The 20756-nt window shown below is 38.8% G+C and overlaps 1 protein-coding gene across 19 annotated transcripts in view; it reads left to right on the top strand.

Annotated features, from left to right (window-relative positions):
* Positions 1-20756, top strand: part of rimbp2 (RIMS binding protein 2) — a 116332-nt gene that overhangs the window by 34443 nt on the left and 61133 nt on the right. For 17 of the 19 annotated variants that reach the window (XM_062958706.1, XM_062958705.1, XM_062958707.1 and 14 more), the window contains exon 3: positions 19214-19303. The gene's annotated coding sequence lies outside the window, so the exon portion shown is untranslated. Of the gene's footprint in view, positions 1-19213; positions 19311-20756 lie in introns of all 19 variants that reach the window. The other 2 variants (XM_062958711.1, XM_016994729.2) reach the window with 1 other exon arrangement.

Below are 20756 nucleotides of genomic sequence, written 5' to 3'. Positions count from 1 at the left end.
AATATACGAGGGTTGAATGAAAGTAATGCCTTGTAACCTTCGTAACTCCGCAAGAGATGGCAGTCCTGGTCTTTGGCAGATACTGGCTTGTTCAGTAGACTCTCCTCTACAGTTCAATTTGGCAGGAAGCCTTAGCATTGAACGGTTGTGTTGTTACAATGCGAAGTATGGAACCCTGCACAGACAGGGAAGCCTTAGCATTGAACGGTTGTGTTGTTACAATGCGAAGTATGGAACCCTGCACAGACGGGGACGCCTTAGCATTGAACGGTTGTGTTGTTACAATGCGAAGTATGGAACCCTGCACAGACGGGGACGCCTTAGCATTGAACGGTTGTGTTGTTAAAGTGCCAACTATGGAACCCTGCGTAGACGGTCAGTCAATGTGACTTAAGCAATGTGCACTCATTGAATTCTTTACAGCAAAAGGAGATTCATCTGAGAATGCAAGCCGTTTATGGTGATTGTGTTGATGTAAGTACCGTGCGTTGTTGGGTGAGTAAGTTTAAAGATGTTGAGATGGGAACATCTGACTTGTGTGACAAAGAGTTGGACGTCCTGTGACAGCAACCACCAAGTTTCACAAGCAAAAGGTGGACAGATTGATTCAGGACAATCGTCGTATCACTCAGAGAGAAATTTCAAGCATCATCGGCATTTCACAAGAACGTGTGGGTCACATTACAGTAGAGTCTCACTTATCCAAGCTAAATGGGCCGGCAGAAGCTTGGATAAGCGAATATCTTGGATAATAAGGAGGGATTAAGGAAAAGCCTATTAAACATCAAATTAGGTTATGATTTTATAAATTAAGCACCAAAACATCAGGTTATACAACAAATTTGACAGAAAAAGTAGTTCAATATGTAGTAATGTTATGTTGTAATTACTGTATTTACGAATTTAGCACCAAAATATCATGATATATTGAAAACATTGACTACAAAAATAGCTTGGATTATCCAGAAGCTTGGATAAGCGAGGCTTGGATAAGTGAGACTCTACTGTATTGCTTTACTTGGTTATTGGAAGATCTGTGCACAATGGGAACTGTGAGACGCCGGTTGCGGAAACTGAGTGTCGACTTCTTCCGTGACTTGTTCATTGTTGTATCCAATTGTCTGGTGATTATGTGGAAAAGTGAATAGTGGTAGTTAAAAGATTATTTCTGTGTTTGATTTATTAAAATATTCCCATCCAAACCCAAGAAAGGAAGGTGGAGGCATTACTTTTCATTCAACCCTCGTACATTTTGACCAATTGTTGTGCTCTATCTAGAGCTTTACGTGGGACGAAATGTGCTTGTTTAGAAAACAAATCTATGATGTCCTAGATTGCTTTGTTTTCCATGGCTTGGGGGAAAATCAACAACACAAATCCATACTTATATGATCCCAAGTGGTTTTCTGGGACTGTGACGGAACAAATCTGCCCATTTTGCAGGACATTGGGACACATAACATCTCCACAGAGAGAAGGCCACCAATAATTTATTTTTACAAACACTTCCTACAACTCCCAAACTTTGTCACACTAACTTCCTAAGCCTAGTAGCTTCTCCATGAAGTTGCCACTGGCGGAAATAAATCTTGGGCTGAAATGTTATTGTTTCAATCTGGACAAAAAACTCCAAAGGCAGCCAAAGAAACACGGTGTATAAAACTATTTAAAAAATCATGAGCATTTTGTCTCTCGGAGTGATGTATGTCTTTCCTAACTGGGATCTCACCCACCTCCGTCAGCCCCACGCTTTGTTAAAATTTCAGTTGCACTTCGTCATTTTGAAAGTCATTGTAATAACTGAAGGCAATTAAAATGTGTGTTAAAAGTCATGTAAGTTTGATAGACTGGTTTTGACAGAGTAACAGATGCTTCTTCGGTTGCCTTTGGGATCCGCAAGGAGGCTGCGAACTGTGTTTTTTGGAGTTTTGCAGGCAAACTGTTCCTACTAAGCTGCTTTGCAATCTCATTTCTTTAATTTTGGCAAAGGGAGCGTTTCAGAGGTGTAAATCAGTTGCACCAAATTAGCCAGTACTTTGCCATTTGAACGTTACTTTTAAAATACAATTTATGATATATATTTTTCTTTTTATATTCCACTCAGTTATGTTGAAAAACCTTTGGTTTGTTAATATGAAGAAAAAAATGTGCCTGTCAGGATGCCAACTCCAGTTGTGTGAAAAAGGCCTAAACCTGACATTTATGTACTGTATATACTCGAGTATAAACCTAGTTTTTCAGCCCTTTTTTTAAGACTAAAAAAGCCCCCCTCGGCTTATACTCGGGTGAGGATCCTGGTTGGCTTATATCAGCTTATACTCGAGAATATATGGTACATTTATTATTATTGGTATTATTACATTTCTTACTTTACTCCATTATTATTACATTTATTATTGTACTCTATTATTGTTGCTACTATTATATTTATTTTACTCTATTTTATTATTATTATTATTAATATTTATTATTTCAAACTGATCTTATTATTATTATTACATTTATTATTCTACTCTATTTTACATGTATTATTTTCCTGTATTTATTATTATTATTACATGTATTATTTTACTCTATTATTATTAAAAGGATACATAAGCACATTTACATGGAAGAAGATGAGAATCATGATTTGATCAGAGTTGGACAGTCTTATCTTAAATTTGAGCTTGATGTAAATATTCAAAAACATTTAACCTACTGATGCCTCAATTAATGTAATTTTATTGGTACATTAGAGTCTCACTTATCCAACATAAATGGGCAGGCAGAACATTGGATAAGCGAATATGTTCGATAATAAGGAGAAATTAAGGAAAAGCCTATTAAACATCAAATTAGGTTATGATTTTACAAATTTAGCACCAAAACATTATGTTATACAACAAATTTGATAGAAAAAGTAGTTCAATGCACAGTAATGCTTTGTAGTAATTACTGTATTTACGAATTTAGCACCAAAATATCACAATGTATTGAAAACATTGACTACAAAAATGCGTTGGATAATCCAGAACGTTGGATAAGCGAGTGTTGGATAAGTGAGACTCTACTGTATCTATTGTTATTTCTGAAATTTACCACTCTCGGCTTATACTGGAGTCAATGTTTTCCCAGTTTTTTTGGGGAAAATTAGGTGCCTCGTCTTATATTTGGGTCGGCTTATACTCGGGTTGGCTTATACTCGAGTATATACGGTATATAGATATAAATATGACCATACCAGAGATATATGTCTTAAGCCCAATTGCTAGTTCCAACTGCAGTAAAGTCCTGGAATTAATCCCCAATTGGTAAGTCAACACATCTGTGAAGCCTGTCAATCTAGTTGGTCTACTCTAGAAGAGACTACCAATTGAATTGAGGCCTAAATACATGACATTTGTTTCAGAGTGAGCTTCTTCCCACACTTTTCTTTTAATCTGGTCCTCCTTGTACACTGTGCTATGTATGTATAGCGTTGCTAGGTTTTCAAAATAGCAATAAGGGGCCGTCGAAATGCATGACACTCGGAGCAGACAATCAGGAAGTAGCTATTAATAAGTGTGTGTTCTGCGTAAATATCAAACCCAATGATTGATTAACCTATTTGTAAGAGCAACATATTGCCCATATTCATAAATAACATGATGCACACTGTCTCCACAAAATGTAGGACTTTGCAGGGGCATCTTGTGACCAGTGAAAATTCATACTGGCTTGCTTTTCGCAGGCAGGTGGAAATGTACCTCTGTATTTATTTTGTACTGGTGGTTCTTTGTGGCCTTTGTGAATCACACAAATGGGTTTGTTCTGTGCCTGCGCCGAGCACTTCAGAACCTTATAGATCTCTCTCAAGGATACTTTTTGGCACTTGCGCCGCCCACTCTCCCCAATAGTACAAAAGGGCGGGTGCCGCCAGAGCTGGAGTTCCTTTTTGTATGCTGCAGCACTATGTTAGGAAACTCTCCTCATCCTTCAGTTCTGTAACTCAGTCTGTTTTTTTCTGGCTTTGACGGTTTTTCGGCATTGGCTTCCCTCTGCTTTTCGGCTTAACGTGGTCTGTTCTTATTTATTTATTTACAGAATTGATATTCTGCCCTTCTTTCTCACCCCAAAGGGGACTCAAGGCGGATCACAATGCGCATATACATGGCAAACATTCAGTGCCATTATATACATGTGTGTGTATGGCATAGCATGTCACTACAATTTAATAATATTAATTATATGTTAAATATTACATGTAATATTACTAGTAATATTACAATGTAATGATACAGTACAATATAGTAATTTAATGCTAGTATTGTACTATGCTAATAATATAATGTATTGTATGTGAATGTAATTTGTAAGCCGCTCTGAGTCCCCCTTGGGGTGAGAAGGTCGGCATATAAATGTAGTAAATAAATAACTAACTAAATAAATAGACATACGACCCATATAGACAGACACAGAGGCAATTTAACATTTTTCCAGCTTCCAGCTTCATGAGGGTATACTCGATTCCACCCACAGGGGAGCTGCCACTTCACTGTCTACTTATGACACCGAGTCCTTGATGGAGTACTTCCTCATTCTTCGGCACGCTGCTGGAATGTTTTATGGTGTCGTAAATTAGTTACATTTGCCTCCCCGCATAAAACGGTACCTACATTTCCTACTTGACAGATGCAACTGTCTTTCGGGCTGTTCATATAACAATATAATAATATATAATATACTATACTAATAATATAATATATTGTATATGCATATAATATTAATAATATTATAATGTAATACAATATAATAATAATAATACACTATTATAATGGTATACTTATATTACATGTAATATTACTAATAATATTACAATATAGTGTTATAGTACAATATAGCAATATATAATGCTTATAATTGTGCTATACGAATAATATAATATATTGTATGTACATATGACCCTGAGTCTCCTTCAGGGTGAGAAGGACGAGATATAAATGTTGCTAATAAATAAATAAATAAATAAATAAATAGGTAAACAGCAAGCTAGACTATTAACGGTTGGGAGCTCACTCCGACCCAGGCTGGCTTCAAACTCATGACCTCTCGGTCAGTAGTGATTTATTGCAGCCGACTACTAACCAGTTGCACCACAGCCCGGTCTATCTTAGCTATGTAAAGACTTGTAATATTTGCATCGCTGCACGAATTGGTGTCCTTTGTTGCTCTACTTGTATGTGGAACCGGGGTTGATATGTAAGTAGCCATCCTGAACATCAATTGGGCCTGATCTTTCAAATGATTTAGAGGCAAAATGCAGCTTTTATGACAGCAAAATAAGGAAGAAGGACCAACATGGAGGATTTTATTCCAAAATGTAATTGCTTTGTCTTTGGCCACTGTGGTTACAATAAGGTTTGGAGCTGTAGTGCTGGAATTAATTGCATTTTGAGGAACTTCTATAGTCTATCTGTTTTATAATTGTGTTTGGCTGTGAGTACTGTGGGTAACCAGGTTGCAATTTTAATGTTACTCTTGGCTGTATGACAGGAAATGAGAATATTGATTTTTCAATTATCAGCTGGGGAGTCTACGTTGGAAGAGTAAAAATTTGAGGCCTTTCCTTTGGCAAATTGGCTAAGATTTGTTCCTTTGTTGGTTGACTTGAGCTCAGCTGAAATCATGGATTCAGGGACCCGGTGAGTCTAGCTTCCCAGAAGCCCAAATGAGACATATTTAAAAATGACTGTCAACCTTCTCTTCTGCAGGCTAAACATACCCAATTATTTAAGCTGCTCCTCTCCCAGCCTTGCCTCGTCCTGACGCCGGCTTTGGAGCTCCCTTGACGCCCGCCTGCCTCTCCCAGCATCAGGACGGGGCCTCGCTGGACTACTCAATGTGTTTATTGGTTTACTTGCTTAGTGTCGGTTTGACATGTGTCTCGCCTACCTAAACCATAGCTTGCTTAGTCCCCACAAATGTGCATTCACAGAGGACACGAAGAAGAAGGACAGGTGGCCTACCTGTAACTGTGCTTCTTCGAGTGGTCCTCTGTGAATTCACACAATCCCACTCCTTCCTCCCCTCAATGTGCAAACCGACCCCTTTCTGACTACTACTGTGTGGGAAGTGCGGAGCCAGGGCTCATTATATGCCCTGGGGAGGAGTGGGCGGGGTTACTGCCAAAATTTGAAAGAATTTTAGCACAGTATACTCCACAAGTGTGAATTTGCAGAGAACCCCTCGAAGAAGGCAACCTGTCCTTCTCCTCAGAGACAACCCGCATGCATTCATCTAGGAGAATCCACTCAACTGTGTCCAAGAATCCCTCATCCTCCCCAGCGTGTTCTTGTTCTCCATCATCTGTGAATAAGGAAAGAGCTTCTACTTGATTCTGTAACTCCAGGTTCTGTGTTTGTGAACTGGCCTCCTCCTCCTCCTCCGAGACATCTGGCATGCATTCATCAATGACAGTCCACTCAGTTGTATCCAAGAACCTCTCATCATTGCCAACATATTCTAGTTCGTCATCATCTCTGCGTAGAGAACTTCAGATTGATTCTGTAACTCCAGATTCACAGAATGATGCCTGGTCCTCCTCCTTCTATGTATCACATTCCTCCAAACATCAGCCTCCTCCACATTTGAAATGACCTCCTCATATCCACCCCATGCATGTTCATCCAATGTGTTATGCACCTAGAACGGTCTGCTGGGCTGTCTTCAAGAAAAGCTCAAGGTACCCAATGTCCTTAAGTGTTGCAAGTTGGACCTCCAGTTGCTGGATCTTCTCTTCCATGAAAGCAAGCTTCTTGCTTGTCGCATATTCTGTCAAGAAGACAAACATCCTGTTGTGGTTCAGTCTGATGATGAAGGGGGATTTGGGTTTATGCAGGCTGATCAAGGAAATGTTGAAGGCTCTGAATTGTCAGAGAGGCCGCAGGCTAGCAGTGAAGCGGAAGTTGTTGATAAACAGAATAGTAGTAAAGCTGAAGTTAGTGGATAAGGGTGACCTTTCACAGGATTCAGAACATCAACAAGTCCCAGGTGGCACTGGCAGCGAGTCAGAGGAGTCTTCTTTCGATAGAGATATAAAGTTGTTACGAGGTCATCGTCCCATATGTTCTCTTAGAATAGCTGGCAAACGTGTGGGAACTCAAGGACAAAGGAATGCTTTCTTAGCCTGTAAGCATGGTTAAATAAGAGAGAAACAGGGAAAGATTTCAGATGAAGTTGGTTTTGGGAAGCTAAATTCCGGCCTTGTCTATGCTCATGGAATATAATTCTTGTTTTTGTTCATGCCTGGATCCTGTTTTGGATTGCATTTTGGAGTTCATGCTGCCTTGTTTTCATGACTGATTTGCTGTATTAGAGACAGATTGCCTTTGCATTTGGATTATTGCCTTCTTTAGTGCTTTTTATTCAGACTTTGCTATCTTTGGTGGAGTGTGTGTGGGTGGAGTGTGTGTTAAGAGCAAGGTGAACCAATGCTGAGGTACAACACATCCCATAGGTCTTGCATGCGACTGTAACAGCTTCTTCACCCTCCATATCCTGGTGACTTTGGTTACCAAGTGGAAACTTCTACAGAACTTTAGTTCCTCTCCGGTTGTTTCTGGGCCTCTGAAACATTATTAAATTTTACACGCATATGCACAAATATATATAATATACGTAACAACAAGATAAAGGAAAGGCTGGGTTAAGCATGAGAGACATCAAATGCAGCCTTTTCTTTAACAGATGAGGCACAAGATTAAATTTGGAAGTGTCTATGGATGAAGATTGTGTTCCTATTTCCACTAAGGTGGGAAGAGCGGACTACATACAAATTTACATATTTGTATGTAAATAGTTTATAGAGAAGACAACATTAAGAGGTCATTCTCCAGTTGCTTCTTCCCTTCCATCACAACTAATCATGATGGACGGAAAGAGACAAATTATCCAAAAGTAAGACTAGGAATCCATAGAACTGATTATATTAAGCCCTGTCAAAAAATGCTAAAACTGTCTCTACTTAAGACAGGCTGAGCAAAACAGTATAATATGTTAGGTGCATGTGTGTATGTGTGGGGAGGGGGAGAAACTGACATGCTGTATTTCAAACTTAACAGATTAAAAATATGTCACATTTTCCTCCCTGTGGAAAACAATCAAAAGCTTCGTTCTCAGTTGACTTGACAACTTTGCAGCTATTACCCACGACGAAGTACAATTTTTCAATCACGCAGCAATTTAGAAATCACACTGCCAAGGCCACCAGCAACCGCTGTTGACCTTTTGACCGTGTGCTTTTGTTCTTCAGATTAAAAAAAAAATACAAGTTGCTGATAGATATGAAAAATAGAGAAAAATATTTTAACTAAATTCGTTAAAGTATGTATTTCTCTCATTCTCTGGTTGTAAATTACCGGTTCAGAATTTAGAAATATCCCCATGTAAGCTGCCCCGAGTCCCTTTGGGGAGATGAAGGCGCAGGGTACAAATATAAAGTTTTATTATTATTATTATTATTATTATTATTATTATTATTATTGACATAACAACATAGTCTGACACAGCAAACAAGACAGATATGCTGGATTTCGTATCACAAAATCACAAGTCGAACACTTCCCAAGTGTCTAGGACTGTGTGATGTATTTTCGGATGATGCGCGCAGATCCCAGCAGGGTGGCCTTTTGCAGTTGGCAGATCGTAATTTTGTCCATGTCTATTGTTTCCAAATGCCGGCTGAGATCTTTTGGCACGGCACCCAGTGTGCCCATCACCACCGGGACCACCTGCACTGGTTTCTGCCAGAGTCTTTGAAGTTCAATCTTGAGGTCCTGATAGCGGCTGAGTTTTTCCTGTTGTTTTTCGTCAATGCGACTGTCACCTGGGATGGCAACATCAATGATCCAAACCTTTTTCTTTTCCACAACTGTGATGTCTGGTGTGTTGTGTTCCAGAACTTTGTCAGTCTGGATTCGGAAGTCCCACAGTATCTTTGCGTTCTCATTTTCCAATACTTTTGCAGGTTAGTGATCCCACCAGTTCTTTGCTGCTGGGAGGTGGTACTTGAGGCATAAGTTCCAATGAATCATTTGGGCCACGTAGTTGTGCCTCTGTTTGTAGTCTGTCTGTGCAATTTTCTTACAGCAGCTGAGGTTATGATCAATGGTTTCGTCGGTTTCCTTGCACAGTCTGCATTTTGGGTCATCAGCTGATTTTTCGATCTTGGCCTGAATGGCCTTTGTCCTGATGTCTTGCTCCTGGGCTGCAAGGATCAGGCCTTCTGTCTCCTTCTTCAGGGTCCCATTCGTGAGCCAGAGCCAGGTCTTCTCCTTATCAGCTTTTCCTTCAATTTTGTCAAGGAACTTTCCATGCAATGTTTTGTTGTGCCAGCTGTCAGCTCTAGTTTGTAGTGCGGTTTTCTTGTACTGGTTTTTGGTCTGCTGTGCTTTGAAGAGTTTCTGATTTTTGACTTGCTTTACATATTCTGCCAGGGCATGTTCTTCTTCTTTGACTGCTTGTTTTACTCATTGTTGGGTGTTACCTAACCAGCAAAGACTGGCGGATTCAGTTCGTCATGTTGGTGTGGTTGAACTTCAGAACTTTCTGCTCCATGTTCTTCAATATTGTGGTATCGCTTGTCCGGAATCAAAACAGTGATGAGTTTCACTATTCCTGTAAAGGAAAAGGTTGCTATTACCCTTTGAACTGCTTGTTCATATCACCTTGCCTACCCACCCATTTGGAGTTGGCCGGTCAACTGTTGGAAACGTGTCAACAATACCGCTTTCCGCTCAAGTGGCATGGCAGGGCATGTTGTGGGCTAGCAAAGGGAGCAAAAATATCGGATTAGTTGGCTTTTAAGAAATGGATTCTGTGTGTTGGGCATCTTGAGTCAACTGTTGCACTTACTCTGGAGGTGTCGTGCTGTCCGAGGCCCCACCCGGCCATTCAAGCCCCAGGGGAGTGATGTTCTGTTTCCAGGCGCTTGCTGGAAAGGTCAGCACCAGCCAGCCAGGAAGATTAATTTTAATTGAACGGTGCAGACACAGCAGAGGAAGAGGAGGAGGAGGGTGGCACTCTGACCCCCGGGTGCCTTTTAAAGTGGCGCAAATGATTTCGACAGCTGCGTGGCAGATGTAGGGCAGCTTTCTGAAAAAGCCGGGACTCTTGATGGTGCATTCAGTGACAGGATCTTTGCTACACCTGCCCATTTGACACCTGGCTTACTTTGGTAGGTCCTGGGAGATCCCGTCATTTGCTAACCTTTTTTTGTGTGTCTTGTATTTGGAGCCAATCTTTATAGAAATTAAACCAGAACTTGGAAATGTTACTTTTCGGGGACTACAGTTGTCACTGGCGATGTTGACTGAGGATTTGTGTGAGAATACATTGGGATTGCCTGGCACTCCGCCATTCTGGCACTGCCCAGATCCACCCCTGCTTAGTTTCTACATAAATCGCTATGATTCATTCAGACAAGACTTTCACTTGCATAGCTTCTTATCACTTCTGCTTTTGTTTTTTTTCCTGATTTTATATTATTATCTCCCTGCCATGAGTCTGTGTGGCTCCCAATTATGAGAACTGAAGTCCAGAATATCTGGAAGGCACCAGTTTGCCTACTCCTGAAAGCCGCTTAATTGTTGTTCTCTTCTCTCCAACACTCATCTGAATATATCTCGGGATAGTTATCTAAAACACAGTTGCAACACGTACCATTTTTTTGGATATACTTTGAAGGAGGAATATAATGCACTAATGTATCACTTTGGTGTTTATACGTCCTATCAAACTGCCATGCAAACCAGCGGACATGTGGCTCAGCCAAGCCCGCTTCCTATTTTCTTGGAATGGCTGAGTAAAGTCTGTAGCAAACAATTAGGCATCATGGGAGGCTCCAATATGTCAACACGTTCTTCCTATTAGCACATTGGACACCTTGGAGTAATGTGGAGAGACTTGGAATAGTCTAGATAGATAATCCATCTACTCCTTCTGGTAGTGCACGGATGGGTTTAATTGGTGTTTTTCTGCTCAGTTACTACATACTTGAGTACCTTGCTGCCAAAAGTGATGTCAGCGATGACAAAATAGTTTTTACATATCTCTTGGTCTAAGAAAGTCCTTGCTTGCTTTTCACAGGCAAGTAAAAACATATCTCTGTCATCAGGTGTTTAGGGAATGTTGAAGACAGCAACCTTCTCAAGCCTTCTCTAGGTAATGTTTTCTCTGTTTTATAATATAATAATGTGTAATAAGCCAGTGTTAGGAGTTAGAAGACAGTTGAGGCATGAGTCTGTTAGAAGACAGTTGAGGCTTGAGACTGTTAGAAGACAGTTGAGGCTTGAGTCTGTTTGAGTACAGAAGCCAGTGTTAGGAGTTAGAAGACAGTTGAGGCATGAGTCTGTTAGAAGACAGTTGAGGCTTGAGTCTGTTTGAGTGCAGAAGCCAGTGTTAGGAGTTAGAAGACAGTTGAGGCTTGAGTCTGTTAGAAGACAGTTGAGGCTTGAGTCTGTTTGAGTGCAGAAGCCAGTGTTAGGAGTTAGAAGACAGTTCTTGAGTCTGTTAGAAGACAGTTGAGGCTTGAGTCTGTTTGAGTGCAGAAGCCAGTGTTAGGAATTAGAATTCAGTTGAAGCTTGAGTTTGTTAGGAGTTAGAAGACAGTTGAGGCTTGAGTCCCTTGGAAGTAGACTGAAAGAGAGCTGTATAAAGCAATATCGTTTTGAAGAGACTGTTAAAGACTATAAGTTAAAGATACAAACTGAAACATTTTAAGGTTTGGGAAGGTTGACAGTTCAAGCTGTCGGCAGGGTGAGCTCTCGCCGTTAGCTTAGCTTCTGTCTACCTAGCAGTTCGAAAACAGCAATGGGAGTAGATAAATAGGTACTGCTTTAGTGGGGAGGTAAAAGGCGATCCTGAAAAACATGCCAGCAGTTCACTCGACAGGCTTCTCAGTGTGGAAGAATGAAAGAGTAGCACCTCCCCATGGCTTCCAGAAATAAAAGAGGGAAGCCTGCCTCTGTTTATGTATTGTCTGTCTCTGTCAAGTGTATAACGGTATTGAATGTTTGCCATGCATATGTACTTGTAATCCTCTCTGAGTCCCCTCAAGGAGATAGAGAAGAATATAAATAAAGTATATTATTATTATTATTATTATTATTATTATTATTATTATTATTATTAACAGCATACTCCACTGCCAAACAGCTCTTACCATCAGGACATTCTCCCTAATGTTAAGGTGGAATCTCTTTTCCTGCTCCGTGCCTTTGGATTGGAGTTTGCTATTTAGAAAAAAAGAAAGAAAGGTGATTCATTCTCACCTACCCTGGCACTGTATGCATTTGTTTTAAAAGAACTTCAAGTCTTGATATTTTAAAACATCTTTGATTAATAAAATATTAGCCTGGAACCTCACAGCTTGCTCATTAATTAAAGGGCAAGCGGCGAGGTTTTCTCCCTAGGTGTGTGACTGTGAACATAGCAACAAGGAAATACCACGCTCACATACAGTCAGAGTCAAGTGCCAGGTGCCAAATTGTCCACATGCTTGTGGACTTCAATGTCTTCTCTGTGTCGCCTGACATGATGTTGTCAGAGTAGTCCAGCATTTCTGTGTTCTCCAATAATATGCTATTTTTAGGTTGGTTCATCACGTGCTCTGCTATGGTTGACTTCTCTGGTTGGATCAGTCTGTAGTGCCTTTTGTGTTCCTTGATTCGTGTTTGGGCAAGGCTGTGTTTGGGGGTCCCTATGTACACTTAGAATCATAGAATCATAGAATCGTAGAGTTGGAAGAGACCTCACGGGCCATCCAATAATTATATTATAATTATATATATATAATTATAATTATATTGGACTACCGCCGATTTCTGAGCCTGAATACATTACACAAGATTTCCCTAGCCTAAAATGATACATTTTAATATATTGGGTTTATGGTTCCCGCCCCCTTGATCTGGTCATGTAAGTGTGATTTATTGTTATAATTGTATTATTTTACTTTGTTTAATAATGTGTATTATGTTGTTATGTAATGTTTGTGTTGCTTTTATGACTGTAAACCATCCTGAGTCCCATCCGGGAGATAGGGCGGTATATAAATAAAGTTTTTTTTATTATTATTATTATTATTATTATTATTATTATTATTATTATTATTATATCCAGTCATCCTAATGCAGTATCAGAAAAGAGTCAAGCACACAGCTTCCTAATGCAATCTAAGAAAAGAGTCAGCAGAAACTAAGCTTTTTAATGCAATCTTAGACAGGGCTTACCTAAAGCAAGGAGCAAAGCTGACTTCTTGCCTCCTCACTTCTGTGTGAACCCACTGCCACTTGAGTTCAGCCTCTGGCTCAGAAAGCTTCAACAGGAAGCCAGCAATCAGTTAAAACAACAGCACTTTCAAAACAATAGCAGAGCAACAAAGAGTCAAGCACACGGCTTCCTAATGCAATCTAAGAAAAGAGTCAGCACAAACTAAGCTTTTTAATGCAATCTTAGACAGGACTTACCTAAATCAAGGAGCAAACCTGACTTCGTGCCTCCTCACTTCTGTGTGAACCCACTGCCACTTGAGTTCATCCTCTGGCTCAGAAAGCTTCAACAGGAAGCCAGCAATCAGTCAAAACAATAGCACTTTCCAAACAATAGCAGAGCAGTATTGGTATATTTTCCTTTCCCTGTGTGGTCTGAAAGGGTCTGAGTGGATGCAGAGCTTCAAGTGGCAAAACACACAGGAAGTTTGGCGTTATCATCGGACGAACATGGGTGAGCTGCTCCCCATTGTCCCAGAGCTTTCTCTTTCCACAGACATTGCCAAAAATAATTCAAGACCGATGGGAATGGAGCTGTCACTCACATTCTGCAGAATAGCCGGGCCTCTTTCCGCCCCTTGAATATTTCCTTTGGTACAACTCTTCCTTACCTGCTGGGCCATGTTTCCATGACAACCGCTGATCCTTTCCATTTGCTCCTCTTTACTCGTTCTTTGCACATTGTCATCCGGCAGATCGAGGATCCTCGAGAGGGAAGAGGCCACAAGGGCCATCCAGTCCGACCCCATGCCACACATTGAATGCGCCATCCAAGCACAACAGGAAGTGGGAGAAATCTCCCCTTTGGAAGGGAAATTCACTCCTGGAAGAGTTAATGTTTCAGTTAATCACCCTAATTAGCATTGGAAAGGTTTGTCTCTTGCCTGGGGGGGCATCCTTTGTTCAGAGTCATTAGCCGTCCCTGGGGCTCCTCTGCCCTCAGAGTGTTGCTTCCCATCTACTGTTCTGATTTTTTTTTAGTTTTTTAAATACTGGTAGCCAGATTTTGTTCATTTTCATGGTTTCCTCCTTTCTGTTGAAATTTTCCACATGCTTGTGGATTTCAATGGCTTCTCTGTGTAGTCTGACATTATAGTTGTTTGAGTGGTCATGCCTTTCTGTGTTCTCAAATAATATCCTGTGTCCAGGTTGGTTCATCAACATTAACTGGTTTCCAACGGACAAAGGACTCTTGTCACACCCTGGATTCTCCACAGATATATATTTACCTTCCTTGCCTAGTTTCTCCAAGCCTCGCAACCTCTGAAGTTGTGGGTGAAACGTCAGGAGAGAATGCTTCTGGAACATGGCCACACAGCCTGAAAGACATACAACAACCCTGTGATCCCGGCCATGAAAGCCTTCGACAACTCTTATCTATATATATGTAAACTAGCTATGCCTGGCCACGCGTTGCTGTGGCAAAGTATGGTGGTATGGGAAATAAAGTATTGAGGAATTGGTGGTAGTTAAGGTCAAGGGTAAAGGTGTGGAGTCCAGATAATCCAGTTAAAGCAGATAATATAAGATTATATGGGTTATAAAGCTGTGTGGAAGGGCCTTGAGTCTACACTGCCATCTAATCCAGTTAAAATCTGATAATCTGTATTTTATAGGCAGTGTGGAAGAGGCCTAAGTGAGGCCTAACTCTGCCTGTCCCCTGGGTGAGTGGGTTGCTAGGAGACCAAGTGGGCGGAGCTTAGCCTTCTAACTGGCAGCAATTGGATAAAAACAATTATTCGTCTCCCTCTAATTAGGACTTTATTTTTCTTTTCTTTTTGTTGTATCAACCTAGAGGCGTGGATGATGGGTTGTGTTGTCAATTTTGGAGGTTGTGGGGCGTTTAGTTTTGTTGTTTTGGTGGTCGCCAGGATTCCATCACTCTTTTATATATATAGATGTAAAGTGTGTAATTAGGACTGAGTTAACAACAAAACCACTGGGCTAAATCCCACCAAAATTTGGCCACAATACTCCTTTCCAAGGAGAGACCTTGCACCTTCAAAGTCTGGCTGCTTCATAATTAGGGGATTCCATTGTTACCCAACTTGAATACAATTGAATACTCATGCAGCTTCAAAGCCTGGCTGCTTCATACCTAGGGGAATTCATTCTAGGCTACCTTGAATGCTGCAAAGAAAACCCCACTTAGGACTACGCCACAGCAATGCGTGCCCAAGCACAGCTATATATATGTGTATATATATATATTTGTGTGTGTGTGTGTGTGTGTGTATCTTACTTAGTTAGGCGATCCCTCATTGTCTAAGCATTATGGCCTTTCAAGTTTAGTGAAAGTTGTTGTTTCGGGCTTGTCCCTGTTGTGAGCCTCCCTGAGTCCCTTCGGGGAGATGGGGCAGGATATAAAAATAAAGTCCAAAGTGCTGAACCTATTATAAGGCTAGCACTCAGTGGACGGCTTAGCTGTTTGAAAATTCAGACCAAAGCACGGCAAAGATTCACCATCTTACTGGCATGGAAACCACCACTCACTGCTGGTTACTGCATTATTATTATTATTATTATTATTGCTATCATTATTTTATTATGACACAGCAAACAAGATAGATATGCTGGATTTCGTATCACAAAATCACAAGTCGAACACATTTATTATTACATGTATTATTTTACTCTATTATTGTTGCTACTATTACATTTATTTTACTCTATTTTTATTATTATTATTAATACATTTATTATTCCACTCTGATCTTATTATTATTATTGCATTTATTATTTTACTCTATTTATTATTACATGTATTTTTTCCTGTATTTATTATTATTACATGTATTATTTTACTCTATTATTATTTAAAAAACTACATAAGCACATTGACATTGAAGAAGATGAGAATAATGATTTGATCAGAGTTGGAGAGTCTTATCTGAAATTTGAGCTTTATGTAAGTATACAATATGCAATAATAATAATAATAATAATAATAATAATAATAAGATCAGGGTGAAATAATAAGTGTATTAATAATAATAATACAAATAGAGTAAAATAAATGTAATAGTAGCAACAATAATAGAGTAAAATAATACATGTAATCATAATAACTACAGGGAAATAATACATGTATTATTTTACTCTATTATTATTTAAAAAACTACATAAGCACATTGACATTGAAGAAGATGAGAATAATGATTTGATCAGAGTTGGAGAGTCTTATCTGAAATTTGAGCTTTATGTAAGTATACAATATGCAATAATAATAATAATAATAATAATAAGATCAGGGTGAAATAATAAATGTATTAATAATAATAATACAAATAGAGTAAAATAAATGTAATAGTAGCAACAATAATAGAGTAAAATAATACATGTAATCATAATAACTACAGGGAAATAATACATGTAATAATAAATAGATTAAAATAATTAATGCAATAATAATAATAAGATCAGAGTGAAATAATAAATGTATTGATAATAATAATAAATGTAGAGTAAAATAAATGTAATAGTAGCAACAATAATAGAGTAAAATAATACATGTAATCATAATAACTACAGGGAAATAATACATGTAATAATAAATAGATTAAAATAATTAATGCAATAATAATAATAAGATCAGAGTGAAATAATAAATGTATTGATAATAATAATAAATGTAGAGTAAAATAAATGTAATAGTAGCAACAATAATAGAGTAAAATAATACATCTAATCATAATAAATACAGGAAAATAATACAAGTTTTTAATTGTGCACTGTATTTGAAAATTATAAATAATTTTTTTTAAAAAAAGGAAAATAATACAACCAGGACCCTCACCCGAGTATAAGCCGAGGGGGGCTTTTTCAGTCTTAAAAAGAGGGTTGAAAAACTAGGCTTATACTTGAGTATATACAGTAAATATGATCCAGTGTTAAGACACAGCATCCAAAAACAAGGTTTAAGGCCGATCCACAGCCAATTGGGAAACAATTACATGAACCACTCATATGAAATCTAGAGAAACTGGGAAAAGGCAGTAGCTTACAAAAAGGTCTTCCCACTCTCCCTTACTCCGAAATAAATTTACGGTCCAGAAGTGCATAGGTTTTGTTTGTTTTACAATGCAAAAATGGATGCATGAGCTAACCAGAACACAGGACAACAGATGCTTAGCTCCGGGCGATGCTCAACTTTGCTATACAGACAGCGGTGTCAGATTGTGTTAAATCTCCCGAAGCCATCATCCCTACTAATTTTTAAAAAAATTATTGGCCGTGTAGTGATTGAAAAATATTGTTTTTAATATTAGATCTTATTCCAGACGTCAGAAGAGAGGCTGGCTATGGTTTCGCGAAAAGATGTAACAGATCTATTTGGTTGCTTTTGGTTCACTTTCCCCCTCTTGCAAACTGTTAATTGAGTGCAAAGCTATTGAGTGACCTGAATTTGTGTATGTCATGAAAAAAACACAAAACTATATGTATGTGCTTAGGGTGCGGGTGGACTGTCTTTTGTGGCCAAATTCGGTGTGATTTGGTCCAGTGGTCTTGTTGTTTACTCCATGGGAATTATGCACATTACATTTATATATAGAGAGAGAGATATTATCATTATATCATTCTATTATTATTCTATTATTATTGTCGTATATTATCATATTATTACTATTATGTTATTATATTATTATTCATTATTCATGACTACATTGAAACTAGAATAGAGAGAAATTAGCGTGGAAACTGCAAGAGGTACCATAGATTGTTGTACATGGAAATAATGGTAGTCAATAGTTTTTGATTTATTAAATACACGTATATATTACAACTAGCTGTGCCTGGCCACGCGTTGCTGTGGCGTTGTCTGGTGGTGTCTGTATTTTATAGGCAGTATGGAAGAGGCCTAAGTGAGGCCTAACTCTGCCTGTCCCCTGGGCTGAGTGGGTTGCTAGGAGACCAAGTGGGCAGAGCTTAGCCTTCTAACTGGCAGCAATTGGATAAAAACAATTATTCCTCTCCCTCTAATTAGGACTTTTTCTTTTCTTTTTGTTGTATCAACCTAGAGGCATGGATGAGGGGTTGTGCTGTCAGTTTTCGAGGTTGTGGGGTGTTTAGTTTTGTTGTTTTGTCGGTCGCCAAGATTCCATCACTCTTTGATATATATATATAGATTACACATTTTTGATATTTAAGCTATACATAGTGTGAAATTATGGTTTTTTTCTCGAAGTGACACACCACCCAAGTCATGCTAGGTTTTTTGGTGAATTTTGACACACCATGCGCAAAAGGTTGCCCATCATTGACTTATACAGTAGAGTCTCACTTATCCAAGCCTCGCTTATCCAAGCTTCTGGATTATCCAAGCCATTTTTGTGGTCAATGTTTTCAATATATCATGATATTTTGGTGCCAAATTCTTAAATACAGTAATTACTACATAACATGACTGCGTATTGAACTACTTTTTCTATCAAATTTGTTGTATAACATGAAGTTTTGGTGCTTAATTTGTAAAATCATAACCTAATTTGATGTTTAATAGGCTTTTCCTTAATCCCTTCTTATTATCCAAGATACTCGCTTATCCAAACTTCTGACGGCCCATTTAGCTTGGATAAGTGAGACTCTACTGTAGTTGCGCATTCAGCTCACAGCAAGCATAGCGTGAAGTGCTATGTGGCTGTAAAGAATTTTGAGCTTAGAAGGCAAAGATCCAGAGGTTAGTTTTTAAAATCACAAAAGGTTTATTTACAAAAATAGTCAGAGCCATGTTATATGAATGTTCGAAGCTCTCATTTGACTGCCTATTTACTTCGATTCCCTATCTTGTAATACTTAGAGATTGGAAGAATTACTTTTACGGACTACAGCTCCCGAAATCTCGTATCCATCACGGCCAGTGAGTTACTGAAGTAACTTCATAAGATGTCACCAGACTCTTGAGTTCTTTTTGTTTTTTGTTCTAGGAAAATGTATTGAAGGATGCCGTACACGACAAGAATCGCTTGAACCTCCAGGATGCAAATATCTACCACAAGGCAGTGCGCAATGGCGAGGTAATATGTAAGTTCGCAGATATGCCGGATTTTTATGCAGTGAGAAGTGGCTCGTGCAATATGCTCCTCTCATCAACGTAGATGGGAAGCTTAATTAATTTACTACGTATTTACAGTGTTATTTTTATGTCAGGAGCAACTTGAGAAACTGCAAGTCGCTTCTGGGGTGAGAGAATTGGCCATCTGCAAGGATGTAAGCTGCCCCGAGTCCTCTTGGGGAGATGGTGGTGGGGTATAAATAAAGTATTATTATTATTTATTTTATTTTATTTCCAACATTTCTATGCCGCCCAAAGGGACTACAGAATTGGCAACAATTCGATGCTGACACATAATTAAAACCATAACAGTATATAAAATCCATTACAAACAATTAATACAGTATAAAATATAAAACATATGGTTACAATCCGTTCATCCAATATCCTCGTGCTTTAGCCATACATCAGTCCTGGGCGTCTTTGTCATTATTATTATTATTATTATTATTATTTTATTATGACACAGCAAACAAGACAGATATGCTGGATTTCGTATCACAAAATCACAAGTCGAACACTTCCCAAGTGTCTAGGACTGTGTGATATATTATTATTATTATTATTATTATTATTATTATTATTATTATTACTATTACTATTACTATTATTATTATTTTATGACACAGCAAACAAGATAGATATGTTGGATTTCGTATCACAAAATCACAAGTCGAACACTTCCCAAGTGTCTAGGACTGTGTGATGTATTTTCGGATGATGCATGCAGATCCTAGCAGGGTGGCCTTTTGCAGTTGGCAGATCGTGATTTTGTCAATGTCTATTGTTTCCAAATGCCGGCTGAGATCTTTTGGCACGGCACCTGCACTGGTTTCTGCCAGAGTCTTTGAAGTTCAATATTATTATTATTATTATTATTATTATTATTATTATTATTATTATTTTATTATGACACAGCAAACAAGATAGACATGCTGGATTTCGTATCACAAAATCACAAGTCGAACACTTCCCAAGTGTCTAGGACTGTGTGATGTATGATGTATATTATTATTATTATTATTATTATTATTATTATTATTATTATGTTGCCCCAGGGGACGCCCATATGTTTTTGATGTTTCTACCATCCTTGTGGGAGGCTTCTCTCATGTCCCCGCATGGAGCTGGAGCTGATAGCAGCCAGGCTTTGAAGCTGCAAGGCTATTCAATGCTAATCAAAGTGGCCAATGTCAGCATTCACACTTGCCTCCAACAGACCCACCTTGGACATTCCACATATACATATAACCCCACTTGTCTAGTTTCCAACAGACCTCACAACCTCTGAGGATGCCTGCCATAGATGTGGGCGAAATGTCAGGAGAGAATGCTTCCGGAACATGACCATTCATCTTGGAAAACTCACAGCAATCTAGAATCGAGTATTTACTGTTTATGGTTGCTGCTACATC

The sequence above is a fragment of the Anolis carolinensis genome, chromosome X, assembly GCF_035594765.1.
Source record: "Anolis carolinensis isolate JA03-04 chromosome X, rAnoCar3.1.pri, whole genome shotgun sequence".
NCBI lineage: Eukaryota > Metazoa > Chordata > Lepidosauria > Squamata > Dactyloidae > Anolis > Anolis carolinensis.
The sequence above is the reverse complement of the archived record's forward strand: the minus strand, read 5'-3'. Positions and strand labels throughout refer to the sequence as shown.